Consider the following 12990-nt stretch of genomic DNA (forward strand, 5'->3'; position numbering starts at 1 on the left):
AATTGATACTTTGCGTAAAATTTGATCTACACCAAGAAAATGTTTGCTAACCACTATGCACACCATAGTTATCTCCTCCATGTTCATTTTTATATAATGAATGACATTTCCCATCTCCTCTAATAAAATGATTTCTATGTGAGTCACAGTGAAACTTCTAGAATTCATTCATTTGTGCAAAATTAAGTCACCTATTGATATAGAACATGCATAACATGTGAAGTTCTCAATATCTATTTAACACATGAGATTGTCTGGTAGTGGTTCAATGATCTTGTTGTTTCATGATAATTTAGGTATCAACCAAATTTTCCTATCTCATTAATTTTGTGAAAAAATATTATTAAAGAAAGCACAAAACATAAATAGGAACAGTGAAATTTATGGTGGTTGTAGATTGAATTATTAGTTGAGGTATCAAAAATTTGTCAGTAATATCTTTTAAGGCTAAAAACAACACATAATAGAACTTTAAAGAGAGATCTAGAATCCAATTTTCATAAAAATAATTAAAAGATAAGATAAGCCAACCCTATTTTTTCCATCAAAAATGATTCTTAGTACATAGTTAAAGACCCATGAGAAAAAACTATTATATATTCCTTCATTATGATCAAGAAATGCCACCCATAATCAAAGATGACAAGTTTAACAACATTCCAATCCTTCAATATTTCTTACTTGCAAGAAAGTTTTGCATTTCTTGCAAATTCAATGAGATAATTGTTTAGGAGATTTCTATTATGGTCTGTTTCAGTAGGCCCTATTCCAAAGCATGTTGCAATCATAATGGATGGCAATAGGAGATATGCAATGAATAGAAATATGCAAAAATGTAGGGGCCACGAATATGGGTATAACAACTTGATGCATACTTTGAGAGATTTTTATGAAATTGGTATAAAATGTGTGAGTGTTTATGCTTTCAATATTGAGAATTTCAAGCACTCAAAGGAAGAAGTTGAGACACTTATGAATTTAATGAAGGAGAAGCTTGATCTTCTTGTTGAGAAGGAAAGCGTGGAACTAACAAGTATGGAATTAGGGTTCAACTTATAGGAGATATCATTCTTTTTGCTTAGAATGTGAGAGAATCAACAGAAAGGGCCATGGCTTTCTCTAGGAATAATGATAAGGCTATTTTGAACATATGTGCTCCTTATACTGGTACTCAGGAGATTGCTAAGGCTATTGAAGATGTTTTGAAGGGAAGGGGTTTGGATGGAAAGAAGATTAGTGAAGAGGATATTGCAAAGCATTTGTATACTGCATCTATGCAATACCTAGGAAGCATCTTAGATTGTAACTATTCAGTCTAATTTAATTTTCAACTCTTCTTCTTCATTATTTCATCGAGAAAAAAGCTTGTTATGATCAAATAGCATACCCAAGTAGTGGAAGAAATCCTTTTTAACATTCATTGCCCAAAAAAGCAAGTCAACAATTTAAAACCCTTTTCCAATTAGCAGTAAAAACTTCAAGAGATGATACCAAACCTTGTTGTAGCCCTAGGCTTCTTATAATGTTGCATTTTGCCCTTACCTTTGATGGCTATAAGTCTTCAAGTGGCCCTATATGCTCGAATGATGCTCCAATAGAAATGCCCTCCATTATGCCTTCAAGTGAAATGCCCTCCACTATGCCCTCATACTCTACCCCTCCTCAAACACAAAATCAACAAGTTATTCAAGTCTCTCATCTCTGCCAAAGTTGCACTTTTGAACGTGCTTTCTTCTCGATGACTTGCTCAATGCCCAAGAAATTATTGATAGGGTAGCTAGATTGGACTTTTAAACTGCCTGGGGCCTCCAAAATTCATGTAAGATATGTGTATTGATATTGCTTTGAGGATTCAACCTCTTCGCACTACGTGAAATGCTAGAATGGCACTCAAGTGAAACCCTTGATACTGACTTAATCAAGTGAAATGTGAATTCTATGCCCTTATTCTTTGTCTTTATGTTGTCATGTGCATCAAAATTGAGACCAACACAAAATACACATAATTGGTCGCAATTGCAACCAACATGGGCATGTTATTAAAAAAACACAAAAAGTTGCCTTTATAATTGACCAACCAAGCCATTTAAAAGAGTTGGTCAAAATTTAGGGTTAAATGCACTAGTGTGAAGACCACTAGATGAATGTAATAGATGACTACAATATCCATATAAGGGATTATTGTAGGATGACTCTGTATTTGGCAGAGAAATATTTGAAGATAAAGGTTCCTTTGAAGATTATGCAAAAAGATACTTAAGATGGCCTTGATCCATTGTTCAGTAGGGACAAGATTGGTGATAGACCTATCATGAATGCTAAGTTGATAAGGAAGAAAATGCAGACATTAATCATAGGGCTAGGCATGTCATCAAATTGACAAACAATTGGATAAAAAGGCCTTTTAGGTTGGATCCAATGCCTCAGGTAGTGGTCTTTCACGCTTAAGCCCACCTAGAAAAAGGTCAAGGAGCTAAGGTCACAATACCTACATTCACAGCTCAGTCCCCAATGAGGCTGGAGATAGTACACCAACTTGACAAAGAAGTTGGGTATTATAGGGCTCAAAAAGGTAAGGGTAAAGGAAAGAGGAAGAAGAATTCTCCCAAACAAGCTAACCCAAAAGAAGAGGGAGTCTCTTAAGCACCACCATAGCCTGAGGGAGAGAATACAAAAGGTTTAGAGGATGTGGAAGCAACACAAGCCCAGGATAATCCTCAAGTATTGCTAGCTGAAAAAGGGCAAGGAGGAGATGAAATGGAAGTACAAGAGGTAGCTCCACCTCAACAGAAGGTACAAGCCTCCCCTTCTACTCCGAAGAAAAAAAAGATTAAGACTCTGATCAAGAGGAGACAAAAGGTGAATAGGAGAGCAATTCCCTTCCCATCAGTCTTAGAAGTTATCCCTAAAGGAGAAGAAGAAGAGGATGATGAGGACAAAGAGGATAACCTTCCTTTAAATCGGAGGACTTGGATTTCTAGAGCCACAGAGGAGGAATGGAGAAGAAGCTCCACAATCACACTTCCACCCATTCTTGAGCAGGCTATTCAATCTACAACTTTGAAGGATGAAATGCAACAATGGATAGATGAGCAAGATGTTGAGGGGACTAACATCTTTAAGATTTCAGATTTTGATTTCATGCCTATCAACACTGAATTGGTGGGAGACAAGATAGTGGATACTCCAACCAATCAACCTCAATAGGAGGATTGGAATCAATTGCCACCTGAGCTACGAGGTCCTGAAATAATTCCACCATAAAAGTCACATTTTGTGTGGATAAAGGTTCTATTACTCCTCTACCACCAAATAATGAAGAAGAACAAATCCAAGTAGAACAAGAGGAAGAGCCACATCAAGTATCTGACTATGAAGTGTCGAAAGAAGGGAAAATAACTGAATATCCTTAGCAGGGTTCTTAAGACACATATGTGAGGACCGTGGACTCCATAGATATAGAAACTCCTAGTGTGGATCCCTCACAAAAGGAGAAGACTTTGGAGAGGAGTGATAAGGGGAAGGGGATAAAGGAGCGAACTCCTTCGACTTCAAAAGAAATATCTCTAATGGAGCATATCCCAAGATGGCTAATGAAGGAGGTGATAAGAAATAAAAGACAACAATTCACTATTGAGGAAGAGGATAAGATGGAATTGATTTAAGTTCTTAGGAGACTCGAGTGACCACCAAAGGATGCATGTGCATTAGCCTTCATTATGAGTGATTGGAACTAGGACTTATTTGCACACATGGCTATCCCTCCTCTATATACACATGTTGAAGAATTGACTCCAAGGGATTATCAGGTCAAAGAGATTGTGCTTGGAAAGCCCACATTGGACACTGCCAAGTTAATGGTGACAATGAGAATGAAAGAAGTGTTTAAACACTTAGAATAGGATGAGGTAGAATTTTTAACACTTTGAAGACAGAATGAAATCCTTAAAGGATATCTAAACAAAGTCGTTGGTCCTCTAGATCCTGCAAATCCCGAGGAAACTTTGAATGCAACATTGGACAAAAGGTATAAAGAGTGTACAACTTGACCAATTTTTGAAAGCTTGTTAATTGTGGAGAGAAATTTTTGAAGAGAAAGGTGTACAAATTATTCAATGAAATCTTAAGCTATTACATCATATGCAGAATAATCTAGATAAGTTTGTAGCTATTTTGAATCAGGATTTTGGTTTGATGGATGAAGTGCATACCTGGGGCAAGGACCTTCAAGCACTACAGTTGATCAAAGGACAAAGGTATCAAATTCTAATGGATGTATATATAGCGGAGGAGTTAGATAAAATTGATGACTGGATAGAGAAGATTGTAGATGGTAATAAAGTAATGGAAACATTACATGCAAAGATTCATAAGCTTAAGGACCAAGCCCAAGAGCAAATTTTGGATTAGAGAAACATTAACTTGTGTTTAGATATTTTTGAAGATGATGCAAGGGAGAAATTGATACTTATAGAAGTAGTTGTTGAGAAATTTTGAAAGACCTTTGAGGAGGCCTCTAATGATGATGACATCAGGCAAGCATTCAAAATGGAAGAAGCATTGTTAGATTTAGATGTGAAACTCAGAGATTTTGCAAATACTCACATCGAGGTGGGAAATTACAAATAGAAGGTGAAAGATAAGTATGAAGCCTTAGATTTTCTAGATGAAGCTCAAGTCATTGAGATTATTGAGAAATTCAAGGGCAAATACCCAGATGTAGCTCTAGTATAAAGGAGAACAAAACCCAGAAGCTAGAATTTCAATTTTGACACTTGGTGAAATTTTGTATTTTTGAACCTTCTTCTAAGGTGTGCACCTACGCAGGTGTGCTAGGTGCGCAAGTGCACTTTTTCAGTGGTGATTTAAAAGTTTTGAGCAAGATAGAGGTGCACTGATAGTTAACTACTAGTTCTAAATTTAGAGCTTTCCATGCATCAGAAATGCATTTTGACAGTAGTTTAACTCCTATAGATGCCTAATGAACATGGAGCTTCTATTTTTGGCACTTCCAAACACTCCTACATCATCTAAAGGCTTTCTTCTTCTTATTTTTTCATGATTTCTTTGTTTCAAGACATGTAAAGGCTCACACATCCATTTAATGATATAAATATGGATGAAGTGATTCTTGCCTAAGTGTGTTATATTTTATAGATGTATGTTCATGAAGTGTAATTGAGCCAAAGGTTTTGTTGCAATATTTTTGGTTGTGTGATCTTTTAAGTCTGGTGTTTGCTATGGTTATACAAATTCTGCTGACGTACTTAGTTTGAGAAGAGATCATCATATTATTCCTACACAACTTTTTGTCTTGCATAAACACACTCTTTGTGGCCTTGTGATTTGATGAAAAGTGAAATATCTTACGATTATTATATTCCCATCGACAATTGCATCAGTGGAATTAAGGAAGCCTTCCTATTTTCATTGGTTACCTACCAATCTTTTCAAAAGCTTAATTCAGAGACGTGTTGTTTCCATAGTTTATGTTCATTAGGATTTACTTTTCATGTTATTTTCTTGAACTTCTTGTTACCTTGTCTTTGTTATTTTTTTTATAAACACTTGGTTAATTTAGGAGTTCATGTAGCTGCATTGTTAGATTGCATTCATTGAAAAACAAAAAAACAAGAAAATATATTTCTTTTGTGTGTTTTATTCTTTTGAGAAAGCAAGTAGATTCTACATCTTATCTGAAGTTTTTGAACCAGTAAAAGCCTCCTTGTGAACATTCACATTTATCTTCAACCGAGCAGATTCCAGTAGGTCACAAGATCACCCAAAACCTTGGAGTTGATTCTTGGATTAGATTTTCAAGAGAGGAGTTTGAAAGGATTCTTTTCATTAAGCATCATGCAAAACAACAGCTCAACACCAGTATTGGAACATGGAAAGGTACATGAATGACCTGTTATATCTGCCACAAAATAGATCATATCAAAAGGGACTATAGATGCAATAGAAGACAAGGGAACAAGTCCCCAGTTAGAAAGGAGAAGATCATGATCATGGAACAACTAGAAAAGGCTTTCACCACCAAGTGGATGAAAAAGAGTGAAGTGGCTGAAACAAAGCCAGAAGAGGTTGAAAAATCATCGGCTAGTGGTGAGACCTCATAAATTGACTAAGATCACTACTCTTAGAGGGGCTTGAAGATAAAGAAAAATAATGACAAAGCGGTCTCCTAATTTAAAACTGGTAGTTATACATACGAACAGAAGGAGTGTTGACATTGAAAGAATGTGTAACTCATTGATGGAAGAACAAGATGGTAAAAAGTAACCATTGTAGAATGACTTGAAGCAATAATGGCATATATCACCAGGTAGGTGAAAATCATTTTTCGACTATTGTAACCCTAATGTTACAATCCTATGACATAAATACAAGGATCAAGAATTATTCAACACTTTTCTTTGTGAAATTACTAGTGCCCTTATATTACAAAACCCTAAGATCTTACAAGAAAAGACTGCAAACATATCATTTGAAAGAAGAATCCATCTTAGTGATTAACAAAGAATCTTGAATCAAGCAAAAGAAATGATAGAATAAATTAATAAGGTGAACCAGATTAACAACAAACAAAGCACTCATCCAAACTATAAAGGAATCATAGCAAAAGAGAAGGATGTTAAAGATGAAACAACACTATCATCTCTGCACGATGACATCTTGCTCACATAAGACATGAGTGCATACCTAGAAGTTGAGATACAAGATATTGGCAAGATAGAGATAAGAGATTTGTATGATGCATTCTTCTTAGAAGAAGCCCTAAAAGGAGAACACAAAGATCTGGTGGACTCTACATTATTTAGAATGGTAGAGATACCCAATTTATTTGATGAGGAATGGGTTAGGTTTCTTCTTAGTATAATTCACAAACAATATGTATGGTTAGACAAACCGTACAAGATCACAAAAGCCCTAATTGAGAAGGTAACTGGGTTCAATGCATTTGACATTGATTTGTCAATGAATGTTGTCTCGGTAAGGCAAGCAACTTCATTGACTAGAGGGAAGACAACACAAGATGGAATGTGTTGCACTATAAATGACATTCCAAGTCCTAAATTAAGGTTCGCAATGATGGTGTTAGGTTATAAGATGTGCCACACTAGTAAGAAGAACAATGTTTAAGGGAACATTGCTGACAAATTAGTTTAGATCATTGACAACAAATCAAGGGTTGAATTCCCAAGATCACCAAGCATCAAGTAGAGTGAAGACCAATCGGTCATAGCTCAGATTAGAATGCTATACTGTGGGAATACTTTAAAATTTTCTAACAAGAAATGAACTAAAGAGAAAGGATACCCTCAAGTCTGGTCGAAAGCTACAAAGACAAGGTCTTCTTTTTGGTGAGCAAAGATAAGTGTATTGTGTGCCCAACTCAACAAAAAGCTTTATAGTTGACACCTTTGAAGTATGAAGTAAGGGGTGAGGAGGCCATACCCTATATAGAAAAGCTATTACCTTCAAATGAAATCTCAATCTTTTCAAGGTTTGGTACTTGCACAAAAATAAGAAACATGTTAATTTTGGAGCAAAAGACACAGCATAAGACTACTTCACAAAGAGCAACTAAGAGTCAAGAACCCAATCTATTAAGAGAAGTACCATCCAAGATAATGAGCACTAAGAAGATGAAAGATGAATTGGCAACAAGTCCCCCTCGTATAAATCAAGCATTAGAGAGGAAAGAATCATCCGCAGATTAACTTGAGGTTGAAAAACCATATTTTGAAGATGATGTTGTTGGAGAAGCAGTGATCATAGAAGCCATTGAGGAAGAAAGAGTAGAACCATCACCAACATCTAAGAAAGGAAAGAATAAGTATAAACTAATTCCTATCAGTGATATTCTGAATACCATTGTAAAGAATAACGAAATTATACTATTCTTAAGAATATATTTACAAAATTCACAAAGGAAAACAAAATTAAAAAAAAGAAATGCTATGTTAACTAGCTTAGTAAAAATAGAAAGACAACCATATGATGTTGGGTTAAAATTATTACCCAAATATTTGAAAAAGATATTGAAGGATAAATGGGGTACTGGAGTATATGACTATGAGAAAATGATGGAAGATCTCTTAATCAAGATGAGACCAAAGATAAATGAGTCTCAAAAGAAAGTACTAATAAAGGATTACAAAGGAAAATATGATAGCACAAGAGGTATAATAGATCTCATAACTCGTTGAATTAACTAGGCAAGAGAAAACATTAATCAACATCTAAAATAATTGACTTCAGATATTGATGTCTACTTGGAGAGAGAACATATACCAGGAAGTGGAATGAAACCAACTAATTCAAAGAATACAAGAGAAAACAAAGCAAAGGCAGAAGCCAACACAAGACTTGAAGTAAAAGGAAGAAAAGAGGAATGGAGGCAAGAAAATTTTAGTACTCAAAGGGAGGAAGATGTATCGGAAAAAGATGGACTAGAAATGAGCAAAGTGACTCAACAAAGGTTGACTACACCCAAGAGAACTGATGCATAAAAGAATAAAGAAAAGAAGGATGATCAACCAATAGTTGCCGCACCAGTTCTGCAAGCTTATGAGAAAACACCAAAGGAGTGATTTCAACTACCATAAGATATGACTAAATAGTAGATAGACAAGACAATCATGACTACAACCATATGTGTTGACTCATCACTAAAGAAGGAGAATGATAATAAAAATGAATCACATATTCTAGTCTAGATACCAGATGATGATTATTTGGAAGAGATGTCCCCAAAAATGGAAGAGGATGTGAAATCGCCATCTAAGAGAGGCAAAGAAGAAGTAGAACCACATAAAGAAGGATGAGGAGCTACAACCAAACCTATGTCATCAAGATCAAGAGTATCTAAGAGAAAGATACATGAGTAGGAAAGTAGAAAGAGAGCACCAAGCATATCTAAAACAACAAGAAGAGAACAAGTGAGAAATAAGAGAAAGTCAACGAGGCATATGACAATATTATCATCCTCATCATTCTCATCATCATCTAGCTCATAAGATGAAGGATAATTTTATGAGAAGGATGTTGGAGAAATAGAAGGAAAAGAAGAACTTGATGTATTCATATCTGCAAAGAAAGAAATGATAAAAGACATGGATCTAGAAGAGATCAACACTTATAAGTGACACTTGAAGAAGAAACAACGGGCCAGAACTCTAGTAATCACAAGAAACATAATTACAAAAGTAGCCTCGGATGTCAAATATGTCCCTTATACAAATCTCATCAACCAACTCTCCAAATTGGTTGACAAGGTCAAAAATTACCAAGGAAGTGTATAAGCACTGGTTGAGAAGAAGCTTGAGGCAAAGTGAGTAGACACCTTGCAGAATTTGATTAGACACCATCAAGTCACACTATAGGAAGCGAAAGAAAAAATGAAAGAGACTTTGTAGGCCTCAGCACCAATCATGAAGAAGTCATCAAATTCATGCGCGCTCGCACCCAATCTAGACCAAAAACAACATCAAGCTCAACAAGAGTTGCAACATCTAGAAAATAGCTACAATATAGTCACTGACCCTATAGCTGACCATTCTTCCAAAAATCAAGGGACATTATATCTCATCCATTAGCTCAAGTATGAACATGAAAAGAATGCTATTAGATTGGTAGAAGTACATAGTGCAAACTATCCCTAATGATAAACATCATCCAAACACACATTGGAAATATCTACATAAGAATAAACAAACTCCCAAACAATAGCATAAGTGAGTCAGAAACACTTCCAAGTGAACTAAAGAGTGATATTATTTATCTCACAAATTTGAAGGTATCTTGGAATGCCCATTTTGTTGCCATACAAAGTCATTACCAAGACATATTCAACAATCGGTGACAACCTCACTACACCCTTTGGCATTGATGACAAGAAGGGGGAGAATATAAAGGAAGTGAGTATAATATATAGGAAGGGAGAATATCAAAAAGGGGAAGAATATCAAAGGGGGAGAACATCAAAAAGGGAGAGACAATTCACAATGGAGAATACAAAAAAAAGGAAGCACATGGACAACAACATTAAAAAAAAAAAAAAAACAAGAGTAACAAAAGTGACATAAAGAAAGCCAAGAAAATTGTTGAGGAACCTTCCAATAGATTTTTCCCAAGTTCATCTACCAACACCATCCACTGGTATATGCGAAGGTATGGGAAAGGAACTTCACAAATTAGAGTAGGAAGCATGGTTGTAAATAATGTTTTTCCATCAATGCCAAAGGGGGAGATTGTTGACCCCACATGCACCCTTGGTGTGAAAAATGAAAGCAACATTATGTGTTGTCATTGATGGGGAAAATAATTTGATTGGAAAAATGTGTGACAACTAGTCAGAGAAAAAAGATTGAGAAGGAATCACATAGTTACTGGTCAAGAGACTTAGTGACATACACTCTAGCAGACTTACATTGGCACATGAAGTCGGATATGGGTAATAGTTGATCCAAGCCATCAACATGATAAGTCACCATCGATGTGATAAAAGGTTAAAGAAAATTGACACATGGCAGGAAAGGACATCAGGCCACCATTGACTCACAAAAGGACTAACAATGCTACAATTCTAGACCTTAAGCATAGGGTTCATGGGTCCCCTGTGAATGAAGTAAGCATGGAATTTGAAATTTGAATTCGAGAATGTGTGAGACACTTTGGTCACAGGTAATTGTGCCTTGACATTGATAAAATAATGCTTGAAACAAAAAGAAAGGAGAGAGAACTGTTGAGATAGTTGCTACTAAAAAAAATGGAATATAATATAAGCAAGTGTAGTGGAGTAAAAGACAACAACTATAGGTTGTTGTAGGAAACCAAGGAAGAGGTGAGAACATAACACTCATCAAGTAAGAAGAAAGGTCAAAGTATCTTCAAAGAATGAAACAAAGATCTACATGGAAAGTCAGTGCTACTCTTAGAGGTCAAAACACTTAGAATGATTTCTTATCCTTGCATCTATTTGTAAGCTCCTGATATGGCTAGCTTCATTAGGAAGCTTATTGTACAAATCCTTTAACAAGGTGTCTATTAGAAGGAGGCTTGTAAATCATCTAACCAAGTAGATTTCATAGGCTTTTGTAACTCTAATGGGTTGTAGGCATTCCTAACAAGATGCGCTTTTAGAAGAAGCATTTATAGCTCCTAATAGGGCACCCCTTTACATGCATTATAAGGGTTAGTGGGTATATTATCCACACCATGGTTTTCATCCTCACATCGAGGGTTTCCATGTACAAAATACTTGTCTTGTGTGGATGAATTCTTTTGTGTGTGAGTTTATTTATTTCTATGTTATTGCATTTATTGTGAGACCGGCTATGGAGTGCGTAGTAGAAAGGTTAGTTGGAAAAGTTAGATGCTTAAGCGATTTTATGGGCAGTATTGATTCACCCCCTCTCTCAGTGCTTGTTGGGACCAACAAATCTACATTAATATTTGAGGAATATGAAAAGGTCACCTTCCTAAGCTTTGTATTTTGTAAAGGTTATTTAGAGAGAGCAAGGGATAATTCATCTTGTGCTTATACATAAGGAAAATGACATTGATCCTTCACTCTTATAAAATCATTTGTACATGAAATATAAATGCATTGATTTGTGGTTGTTGATTTGAAAGTTGAATATATGTAGGAATGAATCAGCCATAATAAAATGTAGTTTCTAGCTATGTTATAAATTTATGGTGAATTGAATTATGCATTATATTTGGTTTTAAGATGCAAGAGCTTCCTGGGTGTATCAACAATTGACTTGACATCAACATTTTTTTTCATAGTTTTGTGCTTTGGATTTTTAATTAGTTTCTAGTTTGTTTAGCCTGTCTTCATGTGTTGGTAGCTCTAATTTTTTGGTTAACTGGCTATGACAAGCACATTAAAATATAACTTCAATTTTTTTCGTTGGTCTATTAAGTGAAAGTTTTGGTTTAAGGCATGAACACCCATCAAATCATAAAGATTATATTCTTTGTTAGATGTTGTGGTTACAACCACCAAGTATAAATGTATGCAAATGTGTAAGTACACATAGGATTCATGAACAATTTGAAGATTGCCTCAAAGATGTCTTTGGATACAATTATTGTTAGATTTACACAAAATGGATTTGTCATGTAGATTTTTTTTTAAACTTTCAAACAAATGAATTTAGGTGAATAAAGACAAACTCACAACACTTACTGCCATCAGTATGACCTATATTAAGGGTATGCATATCATTGATGGTTTTAGAAAATTTGTAATTATCATATGTTCATAATTTCAAAGAAAGAAGTTAGAGAAATGAATGACATTGAGTTATTGAAACAAATGGTAAGGAAGCCAAATAAGAATGCAAATTAATAATTTTCATTCATCAAAATATTAATGCCACACAAGGAAAATGAAGAGTTGAGTAGAGGTATCATTGTCTATCCAAAAGAAGAGGCATAGAGGATAAGGAGGGGGAGATAAGATAATAACAATAGAGTCAATCACAAAAGTGGTCAATTGAGGCAATTTCACATTCATCAACTTGCTAACTTAAAAGTTGTAAAGGTCTCAATCTTGGAAAATAAAATCTATTTAAAATACTTTACAAAATTTGATTCCAATCTAATTAAATGGTAGGGGGTTGGAAAGGCATATAAAAGATGTATCTACTATTAAGGGAGAAAATAAATGCATAAACCAAAATTGATGAATATGTATTGGCCTTGGAGAAATGTGTGTGTAGGGGTCCAGATAAAATTATAAACAATTTATTTTTTGGTTGTGTAGTTAGTGGGCATTGACCATGAGAGCATGAGTTATTGGCTAAGCTTATGTTTCCTTGTGTCTAGATTGAAATAGAGTTTGTCTTGCATCATTTTATGTGTATATGAGGAGGCTTAGGATGAGGTTTCACGGAGAGGGGCTTCGTTCAAAATAAAGTGGGTGGTCGCTAAGATTTTTTAGGAATATTTAATTGTGAGTAGTCCCATAAT

General features: G+C 35.1%; 1 pseudogene; it reads left to right on the forward strand.

The window, feature by feature from the left end:
• The first annotated feature begins 639 nt into the window (after window positions 1-639).
• LOC149569981 (dehydrodolichyl diphosphate synthase CPT3 pseudogene) lies at window positions 640-1319 on the forward strand (annotated as a pseudogene).
• Window positions 1320-12990: the final 11671 nt, after the last annotated feature.

The sequence above is a fragment of the Cupressus sempervirens genome, chromosome 3 (genome assembly GCF_028749045.1).
Source record: "Cupressus sempervirens isolate cs-2001-9-10 chromosome 3, ASM2874904v1, whole genome shotgun sequence".
Taxonomy (NCBI): Eukaryota; Viridiplantae; Streptophyta; class Pinopsida; order Cupressales; family Cupressaceae; genus Cupressus; species Cupressus sempervirens.